General features: G+C 43.9%; 1 protein-coding gene and 1 long non-coding RNA gene across 2 annotated transcripts in view; one reads left to right on the top strand and one right to left on the bottom strand.

Moving 5' to 3' along the window:
• LOC141092484 (probable cation-transporting ATPase 13A4) overlaps positions 1 to 27,918 on the top strand; it is a 374,510-nt gene that overhangs the window by 748 nt on the left and 345,844 nt on the right. The gene's annotated exons all lie outside the window — the stretch shown is intronic.
• On the bottom strand, positions 1,700 to 12,723 carry LOC141092741 (uncharacterized). The gene is made up of 3 exons (XR_012232884.1): positions 12,501 to 12,723; positions 12,103 to 12,157; positions 1,700 to 3,304 (listed from the first exon to the last, which is right to left on the bottom strand). It is a non-coding gene; the product is annotated as an uncharacterized lncRNA (long non-coding RNA).

Below are 27,918 nucleotides of genomic sequence, written 5' to 3'. Positions count from 1 at the left end.
TCTACAGCATTCTGTAATGCTGTAGATAAGCCCCCGATGAAACCTGAAAGATAAGAAAAACACTTTAGCTTATACTCACCGGGGGGGGGGGGGCGGAGTTGGGGGCGGTGGGTGTCGCAGTCCGGTTTGGCACCTCCAATCTTCATACGATGTCCTCCTCCTTGCTTCTCCCTTGGCTCGTGCACAGGCGTACTATATCTGCCCTGTTGAGGGCAGAGTAAAGTACTGCAGTACGCAGGCGCTGGGAGAGGTCAGAGGTTCAGTGCCTGCACACTGCAGTACTCTGCTCTGCCCTCAACAGGGCAGAGCAGTACGCCTGCACAGGAGCCGAGGGAGAAGTAAGGAGCAGGACATCATCATATGAAGATGGGAGGTGCCGGACAGGACGGCGACACCCATCGGACCGAACGCCGGGGTGAGTATAATCTAACTCTTTTTTCTTATCTTTCAGGTTACATCGGAGGCTTATCTACAGCATTACAGAATGCTGTATATAAGCCCCTGATGGTGGTGCCGGCAGCTCATAGGGCTAGAATGGAGTGACGTCTGTCCCTTTAAGCTACTAATTTTCTTTTCATACACTATACATACAGCAAAACATCATGCAGTAAATAATACTATTTATCTTTGCAGGTATGAGTGGTAAACAATGTGCTGTCCACTTAAAGGGGCTGTCTCAAGTTCGGAAGTGATAGCATAGGGGATTAGACTCCGATGGCTCGGAGTCTGACTGCTGGTAACCACTCCGATATCAAAAACCAGGGCACTGACGAGCCCCATATAAAAGTGATGGTTCTCTCCAGCAGTCCATTTTAGAATGAATAGAGTGGCAGTGTTCATTATTGACCACCACTTCATTCACAACAGGCACTTCAGAACCTGATTTCTACAGATTGGCGGAGGTACTAGTAGTCAGACTCCCAGGATTGGGATCCTACAGACAAGGAATAGCTTCCAAACTTGAGATAACCTCTTTATAGTTAAAAAGACTGTTTCCACTAAGACACAACTTTTCCTTAAAGCACTGCTCCAATGTTTTTTTTTTTTTTTATCTCAGAGCTGGAGTGGTGCTTATAATCTAAGCTCCCTGACCATAGTCTTATACTTACACGCTGCCGTTGTCACTTTTTTTGCCATCACTTGGGTCCTGCGGCACCATCTTATGCAACTACTGACTGAGCGGAAGTCAGAAGTAAACGTCACAAGAGCTCAATGTAAGGCTAGGAGGGCTAGAACAAGGCTCTCATAGACTTGCATTGAAAAGTAACCTCCTGCTCACTCCAACAAAACCTGGAGTGATCCGTCAAGTCACAAATTGCTGGAGACTGATGGGAGCAGCGGCGATAGAAGATGAAGATAGTGGTGGGTAAGTATAAGGCTAGGGGAAAGAAACTTTGACTAGAAGCACCACTCCAGAGTTAAAATAAAAAAAAAAAAATGCTGGAGTGGTGCATTAAGGAGACTGTCTACTGCATTATATTATCATTATCTATATATCAGTGTACATATTGCAATAGATTGTGAAGTTATTTAATGTGAAGGTCTTGTTATTATGGTACAGTGCGCAATCTTGCCAGCATCAGCAATGGCCCTTGAAGATCATTATCACTTCATGACCTTTGAAGTAAGTTTACATCAAGGTTTTTTAAGGTACAAGCAGGAACGGGAGATGCAGTGATGGATGGGAGGCAGAGCAAGGATTGACAGATTTATTTACAGGGGAATACTCCATGCAGGGAGGTAAAGGGTTAAACAGAGGATTAAACACAATAAAAGGCAAAAGATATGGTGAAGTGGAGAACTATGTTTCAGATAACGGCAGTTCCTTAGCACGTGTGTCAGGAAGCCCTTAAACTGCCGCTCCTGCTGCAAAATCAATAATGCCGGCAATGGCTGGTGCAGTGTATCTTCCAAGAAGGTCCTGTGTGCTACAAAATGTTGTCTTCTGGTGACAGCAGTCGGTCTCCGGCACCTTCCACTGCCCCTAGTCCATATACTACTGGGGCTGGAATAGCCTAGGTAACGATACTGTCTGAGCCCAACGTGGTGCCACAACTATTCTTCACTGGTGAAGTAAGGACACAGATGTCAGGGCAACTACTCGCTACCAACATCAGGGCGCAAGTGTCAGTTTCATATGTGGTCCCTCTTGGGCAGCACGTGTGCAGTACTCACGGTCACATAGTGTGCGGCACCCGATTCTCTGGCATTAACTGGATACACACTTCACTTCCCACTCTCCCTGGTCCCCACTGTTGGCGATGGGCGACGCTGGTCTGCGTGACACTGGTACTCCCGGCCGGAGCGCTCCTCTCTCTGACTACTGTAACACCCGTCTCAGCTCTGCTATGCTCTTCAGTTTAATATAGGCTGAATACTTTAAGACCTAATGGTCTTAACGAAATCACTGAAGTTTTCCTGTAAAGATAATTTGACAGCTCAGCCCCTGGTCTGAATAATTTTTTTAAATAGATATTCAGTTTAATAAAGTTTATTCTTATTTATTTTTTTGTGCAACATATTTTTAAGATTGCGTTTTCATGTTTCAACTCTGGCTACCGCTCTCTGAACCTGTCATGCGTCTTTTACTATTTCTGGTCTTATCTGTAGTTTTATTGTGTATAAGTTACTGCATGTATAATAATATAATTTTATTGCACTTGTTTCACGCTTCCAGGGTGTGGGACTCTCCTGTTCCTTCTTTTTTCCCTTCTTCCTCTGGACGCGATCTTTCTCCTTCTGATCCTCTGGGCATATTTCCCTCTTTGAATCGGCTCCCTCTTCTGTGTGCCTCTGACCTCGGGACTGTCTATAGAAGCGTCCTTTCTCCAGCGATTCTAATAGGTTTATCAGACATGCATACACCATCTCTGTTTTTATTAACTTATTTTTGCATTGGGTCAGACTCGTTTTTATTCATATATGTATATATATATATTTATTCATACATATTTTATTCATATATATTTTTTATTCATATATATTTTTTATTCATCCAATTTTTACTGTACTTTATATACTAATAAAGATTTTAACATATCCATTTCTAATAATATTCACATCATTTTTATTCTTATCAATATCATATATTTTCACATAAAGACTTTCATTTATTTATTTATTTTTTTTTTCTCTTTCTCTCTCAGTAACAGATCCTCTGCTCACTTGGAGTAGCGGATTATACAGCGGCTATCACTTCTTTTTGTTCCTTTTCTGCGGGTTCGTTTAGCGCTTTCTTCATTCTTTTATGTTTTATTTCTCCTTTATTTTTCTTCACTCTCTCTTTTTCTTCTCAATCATTTACCTGGAAACACACCAAATGAATTAATTTTGTTGGATGTACTAAGTTTTTAAACATTTACACTGATGACCTCTGACCTTTATCCCCTTCCCAACATGTGACTCTTGGCGCCAATATTTGAACTGTGTATGTATAAAACCGGCAATATCTTTACCTGCCTGTACATGTCATCCCCTGAGGAAGAGGTTTTATGACCTCGAAACGCGTTGGGAAATAAATATATCAAGCACACAATTTGTGAGGAGTGATGGTCTGGCAGCGCACGTTTTAATCCATAAAAAATCCTACTAGTGAATCTGAAGATTTATGGCCACAGCGTGGTCATTTGGATGTGCAGCAAGCTGACCGCGTTTCTCTATGCCTGTTACTCTCCTATATACGGTGAGTATAAATTATTGTTTGATATCTTGGTTTTCTCAGATAAGACCCTATTGCGCTTTTTTCCTTGCAGTTTCAATTATGGCGATCATGTGGGCACAGAAGCAGCTCACGTGGGATCACCGTCAGGAGCTCGGCCATTTATTACCCTAAATGCTATGATTGATATCGATTGCAACATTTAGGAGGCTAGGAAAGAAAAAAGGGGCTCCCTCTCCCTTCCCATTGGCATCCCCGCGGTGTCATTGTGAGAACCCGATCTGTCAGCTACAGAAAACCTGCTAAACCATGCTTTGAGCATGGTCTAAGAGGCTTCTGTCAGTGAAGCACTGACAAGTATAATGCTTTGCAATGCATTATACCAGCGTAAAGAGTAATGAAAGTTAATGTCCCATAGAGACTTAAAAGTAAAAAGAGTAAAACAAAATTTGAAAGATAACTGTAAAAATATAAAAAAAATGAATAAAATATTAAACCGATAAATATATTTATGCAAAAACAAACAAGTACATATATTTGATATTACCACTTCAGAACGATTATATCAGCACCGATACCTGCTATCTTACACAGGACCAAAAATATCTCTCAAGGTACATGTGATACAGACAACATGAAAAGATCTCTTAAAATATAAATTTTAATGAAATAAAACACGAATTGACTGAGGTGAACATAGTCTTGGCAATGGCCCCTATTATTGGGCCTAATTCTGTTACATAGTATCATGTCAGTATAAGACAATTAAAAATAGAGTACACAGCTGCTAAAGAAAGAAACAAGTGTATGACCTTAACACTGACCCCTATAGTAAATGCCACATAGTTCCATATGAGTATAGAACAAATACAAATAAAGTGCACAAGGGCCAAAAAAGAAAAAAAGTAGATCTCACCAATTTTAGCCTTACAGGTATCAGATACCACAAAGTTTCAATGGGGCGAGCAGTGTTCAATCATTTCTATCTGTCCTGTCATGACCCATGCAGGTATTCCCGCCCTAACAAGAGCAGTACCCAAGTATGGCTCTTATAGTTTACCCAAGATAAAAGATACTCCCTACTCATTTCTTTATCCATATTGAGAAGTCATCAGGGGAGTGTACCTGTAAGGGGAAAAGAGTATATATAATGAGGTTTTAAAATTGCTCTCAATATCATGGAGTAAAAGGTGCATTAATTTATATAAAGTGCAAAGTGTCAAAAAAGGTAAATAAAGAAACAAAAAAGCAACCCACAATGGTGGATGTCTTCTGAGGTGTAGAGTGAAAACTCAATGGAATCTGATACCTGTACAGCTCAAAAGGGTGAGATCTACACTTTTTCTCTTTTTTCACACTTCAGCTCTTTATTTGTGCTTGTCCTATACTCATATGCTACCAAGTGGCACATGCTCTTGAGGTCAGTGTTAAGGTCATACACTTGTTCCTTTCTTTGACACATGTGCACTTAATTTGTAATTGTCTCATACTCATATAGTACTATGTGTCAGAAGTAGGTCATATAATAGGGACCAGTGCCAAGGCTGTGTTTGCCTGGGTCTTATTTTATTATTCACTGCGTGTACCCGGCCACGCATTGCTGTGGCTCAGTCTGGCTAAATGGAAAAAAAAATAAATAGAAAACACACATTTCTAATATGTTTAATTTTACAGTGCTTGTGGGTATACAATATTTTTGTTCCATTGTCTGTGTAGATATAGGCCCGCTGTCTTGGGGTCATACTTGATTCCGAGCTTTCCTTTGCCCCCCACATTCGTTCACTGGCTCGCTCTTGTCATCTGCACCTCAAAAACATTTCTAGAATTCGACCTTTTCTTACTTTTGAGTCTGCAAAAACTCTTACTGTTTCTCTTATTCATTCTCGTCTCGACTATTGTCACTCTCTTCTAATCGGTCTCCCTCTTACCAAACTCTCCCCTCTCCAATCTGTCTTGAATGCTGCAGCCAGGATCATATTCCTCGCCAATCGTTACACCGATGCCTCTACCTTGTGCCAGTCATTACACTGGCTACCCATCCACTGCAGAATTCAGTATAAACTTATTACCCTCACCCACAAAGCCCTCCATGGTTCAGCACCACCCTACATCTCGTCCCTTGTTTCAGTATACCACCCTACCCGCACCCTCCGTTCTGCTGATGACCTGAGGTTAGCATCCTCAATAGTCAGAACCTCCCACTCCCGTCTCCAAGACTTTACACGTGCCGCGCCAATTCTTTGGAATGCACTTCCCAGGTCAATACGATTAATCCCCACAATTTTAAGCATGCCCTGAAAACGCATTTATTCAGACTGGCCTATCATCTCAACACATTAACCTAATCTATCCCTGTGTGGCACAGCCAAAAGTTTTACCATAACCAGGTTCCCCGCATCATGTTCCCACATGCTTTATGCATCCATTAGCCCTCTGTGTCTGTACTGTTACACACTTAACATTATGGCTGGTCCATACAATCAGGGCAACTGTTACCACCCACCTTTCGTGTCTACCTCTTTCCTCATAGACTGTAAGCTTGCGAGCAGGGCCCTCATTCCTCTTGGTATTTGTTATAATCTACTGTATGTGATTATTGTTATGATGTAATGTCTATTGTCTGTACAAATCCCCTCTGAAATGTAAAGTGCTGCGGAATATGTCAGCGCTATAAAAATAAAATGTATTATTATTAGATATAGGGATTGTCTGGTTTTCCGACTCTGGAACACATAACATATAATTGTCCATGTGAGAAGCAATCTGCGTCTAGATCTAAACCGCACAATTCTAAAGATTGGCCCTGAGCTTTGTTGATGGTGACTGCAAACGCCAATTTAATGATGGTGCTTGAACCTCTGAACATATTGTAATCCGATTTACATAGTAACATAGTTTTGAAGGCTGAAGGAAGATGTTATGTCTATCTAGTTCAGCCAATTTTTAGTGCAGCTGTCCTGCATTGTTGATCCTGGGGAAGGCAAAAAACCCACAGAGTAGAAGCCAATTTTCTCCATAGGGAAAAAAATTCCTTCCCCTAAGCTGGGTCAACCATCTACCTATAATATTCTGTTATTCGTAACCTTCTATACTGTTACTCACAAGAAAAGCATCCATTCCTTTCTTAAATTCATTCAGTGAGTTGGCCATCATCACTTCCTCAGGAAGAGAATTCCAGAGCCTCACTGCTCTTACCGTGAAGAACCCTCTTCTATGCTGGTGCAGAAATTGTCTTTCCTCCAAACGAAGAGAATGCCCCCTTGTTCTTGTCACAGTCCTTTGAACAAACATTTCATTGGAGAGATCTCTGTATTGCCCTCTGATATACATATATATTAGGTCTTCCCTAAGGCTGGAGTCACACATAGCGACTCACCAGCGATCCTGACAACGATATCAATGTGTCAGGATCGCTGGTGAATCTCTATGTGATCGCTGGTGAGCTGTCAAACAGACAGCTTCACCAGCGATCAGCACAGCGACGCCCAGCTTAGTAACCAGCGCACTGATGCAGGAAGCTGGTAACGTACACATCGGGTATCTAAGGGATGCACATCCCTTGGATACCCGATGTGTACATTAGTTACCAGCAGATCGCTGGTCTCCCGCCTGTCACATGCAGCGATGCGTGGTGGCCAGCGGGAGTCCAGCGACCAAAAAAAGTTCTGGCCTCTCCTGCAGCGATCAGCGATACCGGAAGAGAGGCCGGTCGCTGATCACTGTCACAGCGATCTCGCTGGTGAGATCGCTGTTGTGTCACAAAAATTGTGACTCCGCAGCGATCTCTCTAGCGAGATCGCTATGTGTGACGGGGCCTTAAGTTTTCTCTTTTCTAGAAAAAAATAGACCTAATTTTGATAACCTTTCTGGGTATTGTAGTGAACCAACTCCATTTATCATTTTAGTAGCCCGCCTTTGAACCCTTTCAAGTTCAGTATTGTCTTTCTTGAGCACCGGCGTCCAAAATTGCACACAATACTCCAAGTGTGGTCTGACGAGTGATTTGTACAGAGGGAGAATTATATATTCATCTCGTGTACCCAGACCTCTTCTAATGCATCCCATGACACTATTTGCTTTGACGGCAGCTACCTGACACTGTGCACTCCAATTTAGCTTCTTATTGACTAAGATGCCTAAGTCTTTTTCCATGTCTGATTTCCCCAGCAGTTTCCCATTTAGTAAGTAATTGTAGCATCTGTTTCTCCTTCCCATGTGCATAACCTTACACTGAATCTGTGTTAAACCTCATTTGCCATTTTTCAGCCCAATTCTCCAATTTACTCAAATCTGTCTGTAGTTGCAAACTGTCCTCCTTTGTGTTAACTACCTTACATAGTTTTGTATCATCTGCAAATACTGATATTTTACTGTGTAAGCCATCCACTAGATCATTAATAAATATATTAAATAATAGGGGGCCCAATACAGAACCCTGTGGTACCCCACTAGTAACCCTGGCCCAATCTGAGTATGCACCATTAATAACCACTCTTTGTTTTCTATCACTAAGGCTGGTTTCACACTTGCGTTTTTTTTGAGAAAAAAAACGCATGCACTTTTTCCTATTCTTAACATGGGTGCGCATACACATGCGTTTGTACGCGTTTGTATGCGCATGCGTTTTTTTGTAGTGTGCGCTCAGGCGCACAAAATGCACTCTGTTGCATTTTTTGAGCGTCCGACTTGCCCCCAAAAAACGCATGCGCACGCAATACTTTTTTTTTTTCACCCAACCACCCATTATAGTCTATGGGTGCGCTGACGTGCGCATATTAATGCGCACGTCAGTGCAAAAAAAACGCACGCAAAACCGCAAACAAATGCACAAATGCATGATGCATTTTTTATGTGTGTTTGCACTGCGCACGGTGCGCAGCGCAAAAAAACGCAAGTGTGAAAGTAGCCTTAGCCAGCTACCTACCCATCTACACACATTTTCCCCTAGCCCAAGCTTTCTCATCTTACTTACCAATCTTTTATGTGGGACAGTGTCAAATGCTTTAGAGAAGTCGAGATAAATGACATCGAATGATTGTCCTTGGTCCATTTGAGAGCTTACATCCTCATAGAAGCTGATCAGGTTAGTTTGACAGGAGCGATCCTTCATAAATCCATGTTGATATGGAGTTAAACATTTATTAACATTGAAATATTCCATAATGGTATCCCTTAGAAACCCTTCAAAAATTTTACCCACAACAGATGTTAAGTTTACCGGCCTAGAGTTTCCAGGTTCCGTTTTACACCCCTTTTTGAATATTGGTACCACATTTGCTTACCGCCAATCAAAAGGAACAGACCCTGTTTCTATAGAGTCTTTAAATATAAGGAATAGAGGCCTGTCTATCACATTACTTAACTCTCTTAATACCCGAGGGTGAATGCCATCAGGGCCTGGTGATTTGTCAATTTTAATCTTACTAAGGCGGTTCTGCACTTCTTCCTGGGTTAGGCAGGTAATACTTATTGGGGAGTTTACATTATCACTCTGCATTTCCACTGGCAAATCCTTTTCCTGTGTGAACACTGTTGAGAAAAAGAGTATTGCTTTTCACACATCGCTCTCTATGATTTCACCCTCATTGTTCTTTAAAGGGTCGACACCATCAATTTTAATCATTTTACTGTTTATATAATTAAAGAATAGTTTGGGGTTTGTTTTACCTTCCTTAGCAATGAGTCTCTCAGTTTCCACTTTTGCTAAATGTATTTTTTTTTTTTTTTTTTTTTTTTTTTTTTTTACACATTTTATTTTTTTCTCTTCAACTTTTTAATGCTTCTTCATTGCCTTCTTGTTTTAGCTTCTTAAATGCCTTGTTCATGTTATTTATTGCCCTTTTTACATCCTTATTTAGCCACATTGGTGTTCTCCTGTTCCTAGCCCTTTTATTTCTGTATGGTATGGCTAGCTCGCAGTGGGCATGTAAAACTGATTTAAATATTTCCCATTTATTTTCTATGCTCCTATTTGAGGACATTGTCCCAATCGATTCGGCGAAGGTCTTCTCTAAGTTGATCAAACTTTGCTTTCTTATATTTATATATTTTCTTATATTTTATTATTATAGTGCTTTGAAGAAAGTACTATCATGTAATCCGAACGCTCCTAACTTATTCTTCTTATTTAGTTGATTTCCGCAATTAATGCGGCCCAAACCGCTACACGCAGACTCTACTGATGCGTCGTTTCGAAGCCAGCATCCACGAGTGGTGTGCTAAGTATTTTTCGTGTCGATCGGATTTGTAGTTTTTGTGCAATTTGCGTTTGAAAATTTTTTTACCGTCATTGGAATGCATTGTCTCAATGCATTTCAATGGGAAAATTTTGCTATAGGAATACATGGGGCAGTCGGGAGGCGATTCAAATTGAGGACCAGTTGCGGCAGTTAAGCTCATTGATATGCGCAGGCAGACCCAGTTACTTTGCCAATGCCTACGAACTTTACATTACCCCACCAGGACATAGTTTCTGCCAGATAATATCAGCTCTTAAAGCGAAACCCAAAGCACAAATGCAAATCTAGCTTCATCACATGACGCATGCCCCTGAGAGAGAATGTGCGCCAAAGTGGATTTAGAATCCCAGTGCGCCAAACTGGCTCTTAAAGGGCCGGCGCGCCAATTCAAAAGCTGAGCCGGGCCGGCGCGCTAATTCGGAGGCTGAGCCACCCCGGCCTCCAAATCGGACGCTGAGCCACCCCACAGGCCACAGTGGCCCCTGAGGGGCCCCACAGGCCACAGTGGCCCCTGAGGGGCCCCACAGGCCACAGTGACCCCTGAGGGGCCCCACAGGCCACAGTGACCCCTGAGGGGCCCCACAGGCCACAGTGGCCCCTGAGGGGCACCCACAGGCCACAGTGGCCCCTGAGGGGCACCCACAGGCCACAGTGGCCCCTGAGGGGCACCCACAGGCCACAGTGGCCCCTGAGGGGCACCCACAGTTAAAACAGATCCTGAGTTGAAAGTCTTGCAGGGGCAGCAGGCAAGTCTCCCTTAAAGTCACAGCCCAGGCACCATTTCAAAGCACTATCTGTACTTCCTTCAGGAAATACACATCTAGTTGTTATTCTAATTCTTCTTCTTTGCATTTTCTGCAATTAATGAGGCCCGAACCGCTTGGCACAGAGACCCCGTTCAGGCGGCGTTTCGAAGCCCCCGGTGGGGACAGGTGTGCTATGTATTTTTGGAGTCGATCCGATTTGTAGTTTTAAAAAATAAATAAAATCGCATTTTAAGCAAATATTTTCCCATAGGAATTAATGGCGACCTTTCCATGACCCCCAACTGACAAGGATTGAAGCCACAGCGCAGGTACAGTGACCTTGCAAAGATGGCAGCTATGCAAATGCAGCTTCCACACATGACCCGTATTGGCTAATAGAAGCTGACAGATCGCTGATTCAAGGTCTTAAAGGTGCAGAGCGCCAATGGCTTCTGAAAAGCCCCACCCAGTCATGGCTAACCTTGGCACTCCAGCTGTTGTAAAACTACAACTCCCAGCATGCCCTTGCAACCTGCAGCAGTTGAGGAATGCTGGGAGTTGTAGTTCTCCAACAGCTGGAGTGCCAAGGTTCACCATCACTGCAGTCGGATGCCAAAGTAGCTTTTGAAGCTCAGTGTGCCAAAGTGGCCCCTGAGGGGCCTGGAGCACCAAAGTGGCCCCCGAGACAAAGTGGCAGCATGTGTCAACATGGCTAAAGTGGCTACCGAGGTGCCAAATGTGCCAAAGTGGCTACCAAGTGGCCAAAGTCCAAAAAGTGGATACAAAGTATCCTGAACACACCACTCACAAAGAGATATATCATAAATAAAAAAAATTTATTAAGTAAATTCATATCATAGATAAATATACAAACAAAATACAAGTAAGAGGAAGGAATGTATTCCCAAGTGAAATACCAATACAGGAATAAAGGAATGGATACAGGTAATGGTAAAGTGCAAAAATATATCAACATATAAGTATATATCCACCTAGACCCATAGTGGTCTGTAAAATGCAAAGTGCCATATAGAGGAAAAAATCCCCATGCTGGTAATCACATATAACATGAGCACATACCCATTTAATCGCCTGTTCACAGAATTCCTGGAGTCCGAAGCAAGTTTTGCCTTTTTAGCTTTTTCAAGGAAATTGTGTGTGTCATGACTTGAGACCTGTTTGATTTATACAGTAAACCCACCCAGTCAGGGGACAATCCTCCGTCGCGTACATCACCGCCACCCACGGGTCTCAGGTGCAGCCGCTTTCAGCACTCAATTGTGGCGTGCATGGAGGAGACCCCCCCTGATGACGTCATATCCGCATGCCACAAATGATAAAGGCCGTCGGCAAGAAGCAGGAGACACAGGTGTGGTGTACATGCGCATCAACATCTTTTTATAGCCCAATCACCATGCTTTCAGAGCCTATATCTGAAGAGGCAAAACCTTTTACTTACAGCACATATTAAATGCAGGAATCTGGGAAAGTACCGCTGCAGTGTAGAAAGGGCCCTATAAATAATGCCATATGCAAAAGATAACATTAGAAATCGCCCAAAAGGTGAAGCACAGCAATAAAGAGCACACTCCATAACAGGTTATTAGTGAAACATTAACCTTTTCAGAAAATTCGCAGGTTGTGCGACAAAGGATTCAAGCATTATAATACAACACCATCATTTAGAGCATATAATATCATTGCAAATTCATATGACAATAATTCCAAGATGCAGAGTCTCATAGCACAATTGTTTTCTGTATAGTATGAGTAACAATAAAATCAATAATATAATGACAATAAAGTCACTAATATATTGGCAAAAAAAAAGATGTCTAAAACAATTCAATTGCATACTTGTTATAATGATCATTTGGGAGTGAACCTCAGCATTGTTGGAAAGGACCCTTTTCACAATGTAGCTCAGCCTCAAACACACATGTTTAACAATCCTGGGTAAGTGTGTGAAACCATAGTTAGGACTATATCTGAAAGGGCAAAACCCTTTACATGCCGCACCTGCAGCACATATTAGATGAAAAAAATCTGGGAAAATACTGCTGCAGTGTGAAAAGGGCCCTATAAATAGCACCATATGCAAAAGATAACATTAGGAATCACCCAAAAGATGAAACACAGTAATAAAGAGCACACTCCATAACAGGATATTAATGAAACATTAACCTTTTCGGAAAATTCACAGGTTGTGTGACAAAGGATTCAAGCATTATAATTAAACACCATCATTTAGAGCGTATAATATCATTGCAGATTCATATGACAGTGATTCCAACATGCAGAGTGTCATAACATAATTGTTCTCTATATAAATATGAACAGCAATGAGATCAATGATGCAATGACAATAAGATCACTAGTACATTAGCCAAAAGATATCAAAACAGTCCAATTGTGTAATTGTTGTGATGATCATTTAAGGCCGGAGTCACACTACAGCAAGATACAGCCGAGTCTCGCAGGTTAAAACCAAGCTCTGACACCGGCACTCCGGAGCGGAGCGTGCAGCTCCATGTATTGCTGTGCGGCTGCACGCTCCGCTCCAGAGTGCCGGCGCCAGAGCTTGGTTTTAACCTGCAAGACTCGGCCGTATCTCCCTGTGTGTGATCCCGGCCTAAGGGTGAACCTCAGCATTGTTGGAAAGAGTCCTTTTCACAATGTAGCTCAGCATCAGTTATGGCCACACATGTTTGGCAATCCTGGGTAAGTATATAAAACCATAACTCAGACAAGAAAGATGCCAAAAATCACTAAAATATAAAAATAACAAAGAAGACAAGTTAAAAACCAGACATGACAAAAAAAAAATTAAATCAGCAGAGTTACAAAAATGGAGCAAAACTAAGTGTTTCATTCAATCCCATGGGAGTCATAGTGCCCAACTCAAAAATCCATCTTGTCTCCGTTTGGGCCAAGAGTTTGTTCATGTTTCCACCCCTTATACCTCCATGGATCCGGTCAATTCCCCTGACCTTAAGGCCACTTGGATCTGAGTCATGATGCACCCTAAAGTGTCTGGGCAGAGTTTTTAACAGCGAGAGATCTTCTACCTCCTTCGCTGCCACAATATCTCTTACATGCTCTCTCACTCTAACTCGTAACTCCCTAGAGGTCAAACCAATATATATTTTAGAGCAAGGGCACTGTGCAAAATAAATTACAAAAGAAGTTGTATACGAGATATAGTGAGAGACTGTGTATTCCTGGGTACCGTCGGCGGTTGTAAAGGTTTTTGGCCTAATAATATTATGTAAATTACACGACAGACAATTCCCACAGGGAAAACAACCCCATCTCTGTTTCTTAATTCCAAAAAGAGTGTTTTGGGGTACAACATAATGACTCCTGACTAGAGTTGAGCGAAACGGGTCGAAAAAATTCAAAAGTCGCCGACTTTTGGCAGTCGGGTTTCATGAAACGAAACCCGACCTTAGGATGAGGTCGGCCACGAGGTCGGCAACTTACGCGCCAAAGTCGCATTTCAAAAGTTTGTTTTGCTCTCTTTTTCAGCCAATCAGGATCCACGGACACTGTGGGCAACATGATGACATAGGCACGGGTCACCACCATCTTTCAGAAGGGCATGCAAGTGATTGGCTTGCTTTGGTGGGCGTCACAGGGGGTATAAAAGGGCGTGCACGCCGACCGCCATCTTAATTCTGCCGATCTTAGCATAGGGAGAGGTTGCTGCTGATTCTGTAGGGAGAGCGTTAGGCAGGGAAGAAGACCAAAAAACTGCTTCTGCTGCTAGCGATTTGTCCTGCACAACACACCAGTCACTGTGTGTGCAGTGCAAGGGGAGGCTATATAGTGGTGTATCAGTGGTGTTGGTTGTTGGGCTGCCTTCTAAGGCTTCCTGACAGGCTGGCATTGCTGTTTACCCACTGCTCCGCAAACTGCTTTTTTAAAAGTAATCCAATCTCCCTTATCCTCTAGTCACTTAGGTCACAGCTGTGCCATCAAACCTGTCACATAGCGCTCAGATATTCATTGGGCCTCACACAATCCAAAAGTGTCCAGTGTCCAAAAGTGTGTGCAGAGATTCAAACTCTCACTTATCCTCTAGTCACTTAGGTCACAGCTGTGCCATCGAGCCTGTCACATAGCGCTCAGATATTCATTGGGCCTCACACAATCCAAAAGTATCCAGTGTCCAAAAGTGTGTGCAGAGATTCAAACTCTCACTTATCCTCTAGTCACTTAGGTCACAGCTGTGCCATCGAGCCTGTCACATAGCGCTCAGATATTCATTGGGCCTCACACAATCCAAAAGTATCCAGTGTCCAAAAGTGTGTGCAGAGATTCAAACTCTCACTTATCCTCTAGTCACTTAGGTCACAGCTGTGCCATCGAGCCTGTCACATAGCGCTCAGATATTCATTGGGCCTCACACAATCCAAAAGTATCCAGTGTCCAAAAGTGTGTGCAGAGATTCAAACTCTCACTTATCCTCAAGTTACTTAGGTCACAGCTGTGCCATCGAGCCTGTCACATAGCGCTCAGATATTCATTGGGCCTCACACAATCCAAAAGTGTCCAGTGTCCAAAAGTGTGTGCAGAGATTCAAACTCTCACTTATCCTCTAGTCACTTAGGTCACAGCTGTGCCATCGAGCCTGTCACATAGCGCTCAGATATTCATTGGGCCTCATACAATCCAAAAGTGTCCAGTGTCCAAAAGTGTGTGCAGAGATTCAAACTCTCACTTATCCTCTAGTCACTTAGGTCACAGCTGTGCCATCGAGCCTGTCACATAGCGCTCAGATATTCATTGGGCCTCACACAATCCAAAAGTGTCCAGTGTCCAAAAGTGTGTGCAGAGATTCAAACTCTCACTTATCCTCTAGTCACTTAGGTCACAGCTGTGCCATCGAGCCTGTCACATAGCGCTCAGATATTCATTGGGCCTCACACAATCCAAAAGTGTCCAGTGTCCAAAAGTGTGTGCAGAGATTCAAAATCTCACTTATCCTCTAGTCACTTAGGTCACAGCTGTGCCATCGAGCCTGCACATAGCGCTCAGATATTCATTGGGCCTCACACAATCCAAAAGTGTCCAGTGTCCAAAAGTGTGTGCAGAGATTCAAACTCTCACTTATCCTCTAGTCACTTAGGTCACAGCTGTGCCATCGAGCCTGTCACATAGCGCTCAGATATTCATTGGGCCTCACACAATCCAAAAGTGTCCAGTGTCCAAAAGTGTGTGCAGAGATTCAAACTCTCACTTATCCTCTAGTCACTTAGGTCACAGCTGTGCCATCGAGCCTGTCACATAGCGCTCAGATATTCATTGGGCCTCACACAATCCAAAAGTGTCCAGTGTCCAAAAGTGTGTGCAGAGATTCAAACTCTCACTTATCCTCTAGTCACTTACGTCACAGCTGTGCCATCGAACCTGTCACATAGCGCTCAGATATTCATTGGGCCTCACACAATCCAAAAGTGTCCAGTGTCCAAAAGTGTGTGCAGAGATTCAAACTCTCACTTATCCTCTAGTCACTTAGGTCACAGCTGTGCCATCGAGCCTGTCACATAGCGCTCAGATATTCATTGGGCCTCACACAATCCAAAAGTGTCCAGTGTCCAAAAGTGTGTGCAGAAATTCAAAATCTCCCCTGTCCTATAGACACCTTGTTTTACATACTATATAGTTTGTTGGATTTTGTCTACATTTCTACCAAAAATGAGGAAGGCTGGTGGAAGAGGCCGTGGAATTGGGTGGGGGTTGGCAGCTGGTAATGATGGTGTTGGTGGTGGATCTGATGGTAGTGGCAAGAGCAAAATAGGACCGAATGCAGGAGGTGTTGAGCCTGCGTCATCGTCTGGCTACATAAGGCCTCGAACGCTTAGTTTTCTAGGAGTTGGCAAACCGCTTTTAAAGCCAGAGCATCAGGAAAAAGTTTTGTCTTACATTGCTGACTCAGCCTCCAGCTCTATCGCCTCCTCTTCTTCAGTTGTAAAAAGTAAAAGCACTGAGTCGTCATTGGAGGCTCATGTTCATGAACCACACCTTTCCTTGTGTCCTTCACCCCAACCAAGATTGAAGGATGACGCAGGCCATACTACTGATTACTCCATGGAGCTGTTTTCACATACCATGCCTGGATTATCAAGTGAAATGGTGAATTACCCAGGCCAAGATGAATCTGACATGGAGTGCACTGATGCACAGCCGCTGATGGATGATTCTGCTGGTACATTCACTCAGAGCACTACATTGTCCTCGCAGTGTACAGAGCCAGATTCTGACCCTGATGAGACTCAGGTGCCCCTTCCTGCACACTATACCACCATACATGGTGACACAGAGGAAGGTGCACATGACATAGAAGAGGAGGTGATGGATGACCCAGTTGTTGACCCAGATTGGCATCCATTGGGGGAAGAGGGTGCTGCTTCCAATAGCTCAGATGAGGAGCATCCACAGCAGACATCGACATCGCAACAGCTGTTATCTGGCAGGCCCGTAGCACTCCAAAGACAGGTTCCAAACATCAAAAGAGTTGCTGGACAGCTTGTCCAGAGGGTCAAAAGATCACAGCGTGCTAGGCTGCAAAATGTCTGCCAAAGTAGGAAGAGTGCAGTGTGGCACTTTTTTGAACAAAATCCTCATGATCAGGCCAAGGTTATCTGTAAGAAGTGCGCAAAGACCTTTAGCCGAGGGAAAAATCTGAAAAATTTGAATACCAGTTGCATGCTTAGACATTTAACCAGCATGCACTTGCAAGCGTGGACACAACACCAAACCTCAAGTGCCACATGTGCAACTGATCACAACGAAGGTAGTCATCAACGCTACATTGTTTCCCCCACTGTAAGCCCACCGGTTAGCACAGCAGCAAATGTTGAGGTGTCGTTGCAAGGCCACAGCAGTCAGGGAATCCCACTGTTATATCAACGAAAGACTGATTCTAGGCCATCAGAAAGAACACCAACTCCATCACCATCATCAACCCTCTCTCAGTCCGCCCTGTCCACCGCTACTTCCACCATATGCAGCTCTCAAGTCCAGCTCACCCTCCCAGACACTATGAGTAGGTCAAGAAAGTACTCAGTCTCTCATCCGCGTACACTGGGTTTGAACGCCCACATTGCCAAACTAATCTCGTTTGAGATGATGCCCTTTCGGTTGGTGGAAAGCACAGCTTTCCGCGAACTCATGGCCTATGCAGTACCACGCTATGACCTACCCAGTCGCCACTTCTTCTCTCGCAAAGCCATCCCAGCCCTCCACCATCATGTGAAAGACCGCATTGTCCATGCACTCAAGCAGTCAGTGAGCGGAAAGGTGCACCTCACAACTGATGCATGGTCCAGTCGGCATGGCCAGGGCCGTTACGTGTCCATCACTGCGCACTGGGTTAATGTGGTGGATGCAGGGTCCACAGGGGACAGCGGTGGTGGGACAGTGCTGCCTAGCCCACGGTATAGGAAACAGTTGGCTGTAGGCGTTCCACCCTCCTCCTCCTCCTCCTCCTCCTCCAGAAGCGAAAGCTCGTCCACAGAGCGCAGTCGTACGAGCACTCCATCTGCAGCTGCCACTGTTGCACACGATGTGTCCCCCTATCGAGCAGCTAGTGGAAAGCGTCAGCAGGCTGTGTTGCAGATGATGTGTTTGGGCGACAGACATACCGCCGAGGTGCTGGCCGAGTACTTGAAGCGACAAACTGAGTCATGGCTGGGCAGTGTACATCTTGAGGCAGGCAAGGTAGTTAGTGATAATGGCCGTAATTTTGTGGCAGCCATAGCCCTTTCAAAACTCAGCCACATACCTTGCTTGGCTCACACCTTGAACCTGGTGGTGCAGTGCTTCCTCAAAAATTATCCGGAGTTAACAGCCCTGCTCCAGAAGGTGCGACGACTGTGCGCGCACATCCGCCGGTCGCCTGTACACTCCGTTCGTATGCAGAAGCTGCAGCGATTGCTCCACCTTCCCAACCACTGCCTCATTATCGACATTGCAACAAGGTGGAACTCCACCCTGCACATGGTGGAGCGGCTGTGCGAGCAGAGGCAGGCCATAATGCATTTGTGGGAGGATACACGGCCAGGCACTTTGAGAGCAGACATGGAGTTGACAGGTGTGCAGTGGTCGAAGCTGAAAGACCTCTGTAAAGTCCTTCAGTGTTTTGAGGAATGCACACGGCTGGTAAGCGCAGACGACGCCATCCTAAGCATGAGTATCCCACTTATGCGTCTGCTCATGCAAACTTTGACGCACCTTAAGGAGCAGGCGTCTGCAGCCAATGTTGATGAGGAGGAAGAGGAGGAGGGAATCCTTGATGACATTCAGCCATTGTCCGCTCAGGGACCTCTCCTGGACGAGGTGGAGGAAGAAGAGGAGGAGGAGGATGATGATGGGGATGATTACTTAGGGGAGGAGGATGCATCTCGTGGGGCAAGTGAAAATGTTGGCGTGGCAAGGTCTGGTACAGGGTTTGTGCGTGACTGGAGGTATGTGGATTTGCCAGAAAGTGCTCCTCCAACCAGCACTCGCAGTGCATCATTGACACCGGGAACATTGGCCCACATGTCAGATTATGCCTTGCGGATCCTAAAAAGGGACCCCCGCATTGCCAAAATGATGAACGATGACGACTACTGGTTGGCCAGCATCCTGGATCCACGCTATAAAGGCAAATTACAAAACATCATGCCACAGGAGAACCTTGACCTAATATTGGCTAATAAACAAGCAACTCTGGTAAATCGGTTGCTTGAGGCATTCCCAGCACACAGCAGCGGTGATGGTTCTCACACGAGCCGTACGGGCCGGGGGCAGCTTGGCAGAGGTGTTCGTGGTGCACACAGCAGAAGTGGCGTTGGAGACAGGGGTTTCATGACAATGTTGTGGACTGATTTTTCAAATACCGCTCACACAACTGGTAATACTGCATCGATGGAAAGTGACAGGAGACAGCAGTTGTCAACCATGGTTACAAACTACTTTTCCTCCCATATCGATGTTCTCCCACTCAGGTCATTCCCCTTTGACTATTGGGCCGCTAAACTGGACACCTGGCCTGAATTGGCCCAATATGCCTTACAGGAGCTCGCTTGCCCAGCTGCAAGTGTGCTATCGGAAAGAGTCTTCAGTGCAGCTGGATCAATCCTGACAGAAAAAAGGACCCGTCTGTCAACCCAAAATGTGGATGATCTAACCTTCATTAAAATGAACCACGCATGGGTTTCCAAGGATTTTGCCCCACCTTCCCCTGATGACAAATAGGGTGACAGAAAAATGCTTGCTTTGGTCCACCTCTTCCTGGGACTTGACCTATTTCGCCTTTTGCATCAGCTGAATGTCCAACATCAACATATGCCACTTTCTAAAACTCCCTAACTGTGCTGCCTCCCCCCCCATGGCCGGGGTCACCACCTAGCGCACGACACCGTGCAAGTGCCGTTGCCCTGGACAGGTGGGTAGGCCGACTCTTGGGCGCGGGCACTGGCACAGGGTCCCTCATAGTGCAATCAAGTGTCTCTGACGGTGGTGGTGCACACCCGCCGTCAGACACACCGCTGTTCTATGAGGGGCCCAGTGCCAGTACCGACGCCCACGAGTGGGCCCCCCTTGCTTGGGCAGGGCCCCAGCATTTGCAATCTTTACTTCTCCCTGCTCCTCTGCTGTGTAATCTGGGCCGTCAAATCCATACTGTGCCTGACACCGTCTGAGCCTGCCTCCTGAGACATATATTTTGAATGTGTACGCTATCCATACATGTTATCCGGGGATACGGTACCCTTTCTAACCTTTGTGCAATCACGTGCAATCCATACTGGGCCTGACACCGTCTGAGCCTGCCTCCTGAGACATATATTTTGAATGTGTACGCTATCCATACATGTTATCCGGGGATACGGTACCCTTTCTAACCTTTGTGCAATCACGTGCAATCCATACTGGGCCTGACACCGTCTGAGCCTGCCTCCTGAGACATATATTTTGAATGTGTACGCTATCCATACATGTTATCCGGGGATACGGTACCCTTTCTAACCTTTGTGCAATCACGTGCAATCCATACTGGGCCTGACACCGTCTGAGCCTGCCTCCTGAGACATATATTTTGAATGTGTACACTATCCATACATGTTATCTGGGGATACGGTACCCTTTCTCACCTTTGTGCAATCACGTGCAATCCATACTGGGCCTAACACCGTCTGAGAATGATAGATGGGGCCCACCATACACTGGAACATTCCAAAGGTGGACATCAGACACTGGAGCAGCATTTACAGGGCCCATTATACACTAGAGCATTAGAAATGGGGCCCATTATGTTTGGAGCATTATTTGGGCCCATAAGACAGTGGAGCTTCATCCATGGGGACCAACATATACTGTAGCATTATGTGGAGCTCATCATATACTGTTTCAAACATTATATGGGACCAATGATTCTGTATGGAGAAATAGATGGGCCTCGTCATGAGATGTAAAAAGTGAAGTATTTTTCATTGTACTATACCGCTATTTCTCTGCCGTATCGGAGCATGATCATTGATGAGTTGTGGTATGTGTTAAAGGGGCGCTCTTTCGCCCAGGGCACATGAAAACCTGCAGCCAGCCCTCCCCCCCCACAACTTTAGCCAAATAACCCCCATTTTTCAGTGCGTAACTTGTATTATGAAGTTAATTAAGGTTGACAAGCTTAAGTAAGAAGAATTGATGCTTTTGGCATTCAAATGGGCACTGTAGGTGTGTTTCCTGTCCTCCTCTCACTGCCGACTTTTATTCCCCATTGACTTACATTGGGTTTCGTGTTTCGGGACGACCCCGACTTTTCCCTATAATCGGACGATCTTGCTCGACCCGACTTTTGGAAAAGTCGGGTTTCACGAAACGAAACGCGACCCTAAAAAGCCAAAAGTCGCTCAACTCTACTCCTGACCAAGTGGTCTTGAGATTTCTACTTCTCCTGGCTGTAATAAGGGGTCTTTCTGAGATTTCTTTATTCAATATTGAATCAGTTTGAAGAACTGGCCAGTGTTTGGCAAGAATTTTTCGCATAGTATCCCACTGGCAGTTGAACGTAGTGATAAACCTAGTGTGAGTATCACAGTTCTCCTTTGGAGCAACAGAGTTATATAATAATTTTTGTCGTGGGGTATATTTGGCTCAATGGTACCCATGTTTAATATTTCTCTGGCTGTACCCCCTTGCCCGAAAACGTTCCCTTAAATCTTTTTGCCTGTTGTTCAAATTTATCTGCCATAGAGCAAGTACGTTTGGCCCTTAGGAATTGGCCAATGGGGATGGCCTTTATAGTTGAGTGAGTATGTCCAGAGGAGGAGTGAAGTAAAGAATTAACTGAGGTCTCCTTTCGGTGGTTGTCAGTATGGACGGACCCTGAGGTATCAACTGACAAGTCGATATCTAGAAAATCAATTCTATGTTCATGCCATTTATAAGTCAATTTGATATTATATGGTTTATTATTTAAATTTGACATGAACCTAACCAGCTCAGAGACCGGGCCCTGCCAGATAATCAAGAGGTCATCGATGTAACGAAACCAGCACTGCACATGGTCAGCGGCGCATGCCCCCTCCTCACAGAAAACCTCCCTCTCCCAGAAACCGAGATAGCAGTTTGCGTAGGCGGGCGCACATGCCACACCCATGGCGGTGCCATGCCTCTGCAGGTAATACCGGTCTCTGAATGTAAAAAAAATTGTGATGTAAAACGAGCTGTAAAAGTTCCAAAATTAAATCAGCAAGGGGTCCGTCCATATTGCTCATCCCTAAAAAGAAACGCACAGCCCGTAGCCCATGACTATGCTCAATGCACGTATAAAGGGACTCGACGTTCGCGGTGACAACGAGCATGTCGGAGTCCAAGGATAAACCATCAACCCTAACCAGGACGTCCGCAGAGTCCCTGACATAGGAGGGCAGCGTCTCCACTAGGGGTTTCAGATAAAAATCAATAAATTTACATATGGGTTCACATAGCCCTCCCATGCCCGAGACTATTGGACGCATCGGGGGATCAATGGGGTCCTTGTGACCTTCGGAAGGAGGTACAGAGTGGGCACTTTTGGAAATTTTGGCAACAATCCATCCAAAACTTTTTTGGGGATAATCCCTTTTTCCAAAGCTTCGGTTAAACTGACCTCCAGTTGAAGAGAGAATGTGGCCAATGGATTAAACAGAAGAAATGAATAATAATCTTTATCCTTGAGCTGTTTAAAAGCTTCCTTCTCAAGTGGCCAAAGTGGCTACCGAGGTGCCGAATGTTCCAAAGTGGCTACCAAGTGGCCAAAGTGGCTACCAAGTGGCCAAAGTGGCTACCGAGGTGACAAATGTGCTAAAGTGGCTACCAAGTGGCCAAAGAGGCTACAGAGGTGCTGAATGCGCCAAAATGGCTGCCAAATGGCCAAAGTGGCTACTGAAGTGCCAAATGTGCTAAAGTGGCTACCAAGTGGCCAAAGTGGCTACCGAGGTGCCAAATGTTCCAAAGTGGCTACCAAGTGGCCAAAGTGGCTACCAAGTGGCCAAAGTGGCAACCGAGGTGCCAAATGTGCCACAACATTCTTATTCTAATTTTACTTTCTTACAGTTGACACCTGATACACTGCTGTAAAGCTGGCAGCGCTGTTCAAGCACCATGTATTTCCTTCAGGAAATGCCCATCAAGTTGGGAATTGCAATCTCTTAAATTGAAATGACATATCTGTTGTAATCATAGGAATGCGAGGAAAAAGGACATCTTCACCATTGAAAGGTCCTGTCAAGATTGTTGCATCTGCGAAGTTGCCCATTATTTTTTGTACTGCAAACTGCGTGCCGTTGCAAAGCTTTGGCTGATTGTTATTTCGCAACATGATAATTGGCACACCGATTTTCAATTGCAGTACATGCGGTGGCATCCCTGGCAGATCGAGTGAATTCAAAATTCTGTTTGATAATTAACCCCTTCATCTGCTTTCACAACAGGGTCGACAGACTTGCATGTGACTGCTTCGCATTGAATGTTAGACTGAATAATATTGTTAAGTTTGTAGATGTCTTTGTTCTTGACTACAAGAATAGCTCATTCACTCAGCTAATCGTGATTCTCATAATTGGTTTGAATGTTGGTAAATACTTTTTCTATCAATTCTTCCTTTAATGCCACTAAATTGCAGATGTTATGTGGCAATTAAATTCATCCAGAAGTCAGATCAACGGCACCTTTCTGTTCCCAATTTCCTGCAATTGATGTGAGAATATCTCAGCTGATCGATCGTTTTGCAGTTGGACACCCATATTTGTGATTAATTTTAACATCTTTATGTGTTGCCACAAAGTAGAGTATTTCAGGCAAGCATTTATTTTGTCCACTGGTGTCGATTGAGGAATTGCAGGTAATGTTTGTCTGAACTCTCCTGCATGCAATATTACTGTAATGCGTTCTCAAATGGTCTGATGTTGCCGCGCAAATCTTGCAATGATCAAGAGCCTTGAGTCTTTTTTTTTCCTTTTTTTTCATTCAAAAGAAGGATTCAAAATGCCTCTCTATCACGCACCCATTTCTCCCTGTTACCCCCGCGTGAATATTTTTTTATTTGTTCTATTGCAAAAACAGTGCAATGTGTGGTGTCCCTATTATGGAAAGTGACAAAATGCTTTCATGCATTTGAAATGTTACGAGTAATGGTTTGTTTAATATCGTAAAGATGTTTCCGTATCCTTTCTTTCAATTTCCTAGTGATAGAGCCCACATATTTTAAATTACAAAGTTTACATTCTATCACGTATACTACATAATCTGAATTGCAGTTTAACCCCTTAACGACCGCCGATACGCCTTTTAACGGCGGTAATTGAGTGTACTAAAACCGCAGCGCCATTAATTCACGGTGTTGTGGAGAAAGTACATAGCGCCCCCCAGTGTCGGATTTTCTCCGGGGTCTCGGCTGCCAGGGGTAGCCGAGACCCCAGAGAACATAAATCGGTCGGTTTTTACCGACCCGCTTTTGCGATCGCCGTTAATAACCCTATAACGGCAACCGCAAAAAAAAAATCTGCGATTATGCATTAAATTTCTCTTTCCTCTGATGTGATCGCACATCAGAAGAGAGAGAAATAGGGGCCCCGATCCCCCCGATCCCCCCCCACCTCTCCATGGTCCTCCGTCCTCTCCCACTGGTCCCGCGTCCCGTCGGCATCCTCCGATGGGTGCCACCATCTTGAAAATGGCGGGCGCATGCGCAGTGCGTCCGCCGGAAATCTGCCAGCTCCGGCTGACAGATTCCATTCATTATTTTGATCACTATGATAAATGATCATAGTGATAAAAATACAAAAAATAGTAAATAACCCCCCCGTTTATCACCCCCTTATATAGGCAAACATAATGAAATAAAGAATGTATTTTTTTTCAGTTTTCCATTAGGGTTAGGGTTGGGCTAGGGTTAGGGTTGGGCTAGGGTTAGGGCTAGGGTTAGGGTTGGGCTAGGGTTAGGGTTAGGGTTGGGCTAGGGTTAGGGTTGAGCTAGGGTTAGGGTTGGGCTAGGGCTAGGGCTCGGGTTAGGGATAGGGTTAGAATTCGGGTTAGGGCAAACTAGGATTAGGGTTAGAATTAGGATTAGGGATTAGGGTTGGGATTAGGGTTAAGGTTGGGATTACGGTTAGGGGTGTGTTTGTTGGGGTTAGGGTTGGAGCAAGAATTGAGGGGTTTCCACTATTTACCAACTTTGGGGATCTAAAAATTGGGGTCTAAAAAAAAATCACTTTTGTGGAAGTAAAAAAGACTTTTTATTTTCACGGCTCTGCGTTTATAAACTTCTGTGAAGCGCTTGGGGGTTCAAAGTGCTCACCACACATCTAGATAAGTGCCTTAGGGGGTCTAATTTCCAAAATGGGGTCACTTGTGGGGGGTTTCCACTGTTTAGGCCCATCAGGGGCTCTGCAAACGCAACATGATGCCCGCAGACCATTCCATCAAATTCTGCATTCCAAAATGTCACTCCTTCCCTTCCGAGCTCTCCCATGCGCCCAAACAGTGCTTCCCCCCACATAAGGGGTATTGGTGTACTCAGGACAAACCTCACAACAACTGTAGGGGTGTGATTTCTCCTGTTACCCTTGTAAAAATAAAAATTTGGGGGCAAAAAGATCATTTTTGTGGAAAAAAATGGATTTTTTATTTTCACAGCTCTACGTTATAAACTTCTGTGAAGCACTTGAAAGTTCAAAGTGCTCACTACACATCTAGATAAGTTCCTTAATGGGTCTAGTTTCCAAAATGTGGTCACTTGTTGGGGGTTTCCACTGTTTAGGCCCATCAGGGGCTCTGCAAATGCAGCCTTATGCCCGCAGACCTTTCCATCAAAGTCTGCATTCCAAAATGGCACTCGTTCCCTTCCAAGCTCTCCCATGCGCCCAAACAGTGGTTTCCCCCCACATATGGTGGGTCAGCGTACTCAGGACAAATCACACAATAACTGTGGGGGTATGATTTCTCCTGTTACCTTTGTAAAAATAAAAATTTGGGGGCGAAAAGATCATTTTTGTGGAAAAAAAAGGATTTCTTATTTTCACGGCTCTACATTATAAACGTCTGTGAAGCACTTGAAGGTTCAAAGTGCTCACCACCATCTAGATAAGTTCCTTAATGGGTCTAGTTTGCAAAATGGGGTCACTTGTTGGAGTTTTCCACTGTTTAGGCACATTAAGGGCTCTCCGAACACAACATGGCATCCGATCTCAATTCCAGCCAATTCTGCATTGTAAAAGTCAAACGGCGCTCCATCCCTTGCGAGCTCTGCCGTGTGCTGAAAAAGTGGTTTACCCCCACATATGGGGTATCGGCGTATTCAGGAGAAATTGTACAAAAAATTTTGTGGTTGATTTTCTCTTTTAACACTTGTGAAAATAAAAAAAATTGGTTTTGAAATAAATTTTTTGCAAAAAAAAGTTAAATGTTAATTTTTTCCTTCCACATTGCTTTAGTTCCTGTGAAGCACTTAAAGGGTTAATAAACTCTTGAATGTGGTTTTGAGCACCTTGAGGGGTCTAGTTTTTAGAATGGTGCCACTTTTGGGTATTTTCTGTCATTTACTCCCCTCAAAATGACTTTAAATATGATGTGGTCCCTAAAAAAAATGGTTTTGTAAATTTTGTTGTAAAAATGAGAAATCGCTTGTCAACTTTTAACCCTTATAACTTCCTAACAAAAAAATTTTTTGCTTCCAAAATTGTGCTGATGTAAAGTAGACATGTGGGAAATGTTATTTATTAAGAAATTTGTGTGACACATCTCTCTGATTTAAGGGCATAAAAATTTTAAATTTTAAAATTGCAAAATTTTCAAAATTTTCGCCATATTTCCGTTTTTTTCATAAATAAACACAAGACTTATCGAAAAAATTTTACCACTAACATGAAGTACAATATGTCTCAAAAAAAAATCTCAGAATCAGCGGGATCCATTAAAGCGTTCCAGAGTTATAACCTCATAAATGGACAGTGGTAAGAATTGTAAAAATTGGCCTGGTCATTAAGCTGCAAACTGGCTCTGTCGCTAAGGGGTTAAAAATCAATTGATTTGAAAACTTTTGTTGTTGATGGAAAAAAAAGAGTGAGAACATGTTTTACAAGGAAACTACCCACATTTGTAATAACCCTTTGTGGATAACCAATGACTCATTGAGGAATTTTTATCTTTTACAAGAGCTGCAAAATCTCGGAGACAAAACAATTTCTTAAGGTAGGTGCCCATCTGGAAACAATCCTAATTCCATTTTCCAGAATACTATCCATAATGCTATCATTCCTTAAAATATTCAAGTTATGGTGAACTTCATCTGAAATGGATTTGAAAAAAGTGCTATGAGTGACAACGTTGGAACCGTGTGTATTAAAGATTCCCTAGATTTTTTATTGATAATATTAACAGTGCAATCAATGGTCCAATTAGGATAATTTCTTTTTTACAATGGTGTCTGAATTGTGTTTTTCTTGTTTAAACAATGAATCATCACTGCAATTTCCTTTGGCTTGGGTGAGTTCACCTACAGGGATAAACTTAATAGTGTGGAAAGGATGAAAACTGTTCATATGTAAAATTGCATTACCTGCAGTTTTTTTTAAGATAAGTTGAACTAGGGATGATTTTGTGTGGTTCACTGGCAAAGTAGAGATCCAAAAAACAAGTTGACTGTGCATAATAAAAGTGAGTAAATTTCAAATTAAAATTATTAGAATTCATATCATCAATAAAGGGGAGAATGCGATCATGATCCCCCTTCCAAATTAGCAACAGG

This window comes from Dendrobates tinctorius, unplaced genomic scaffold (genome assembly GCF_039654945.1).
Source record: "Dendrobates tinctorius isolate UK_male_01 unplaced genomic scaffold, ASM3965494v1 ptg000060l, whole genome shotgun sequence".
NCBI lineage: Eukaryota > Metazoa > Chordata > Amphibia > Anura > Dendrobatidae > Dendrobates > Dendrobates tinctorius.
Note: the sequence above shows the minus strand (reverse complement) of the source record. Positions and strands in the feature narration are given on the sequence as shown.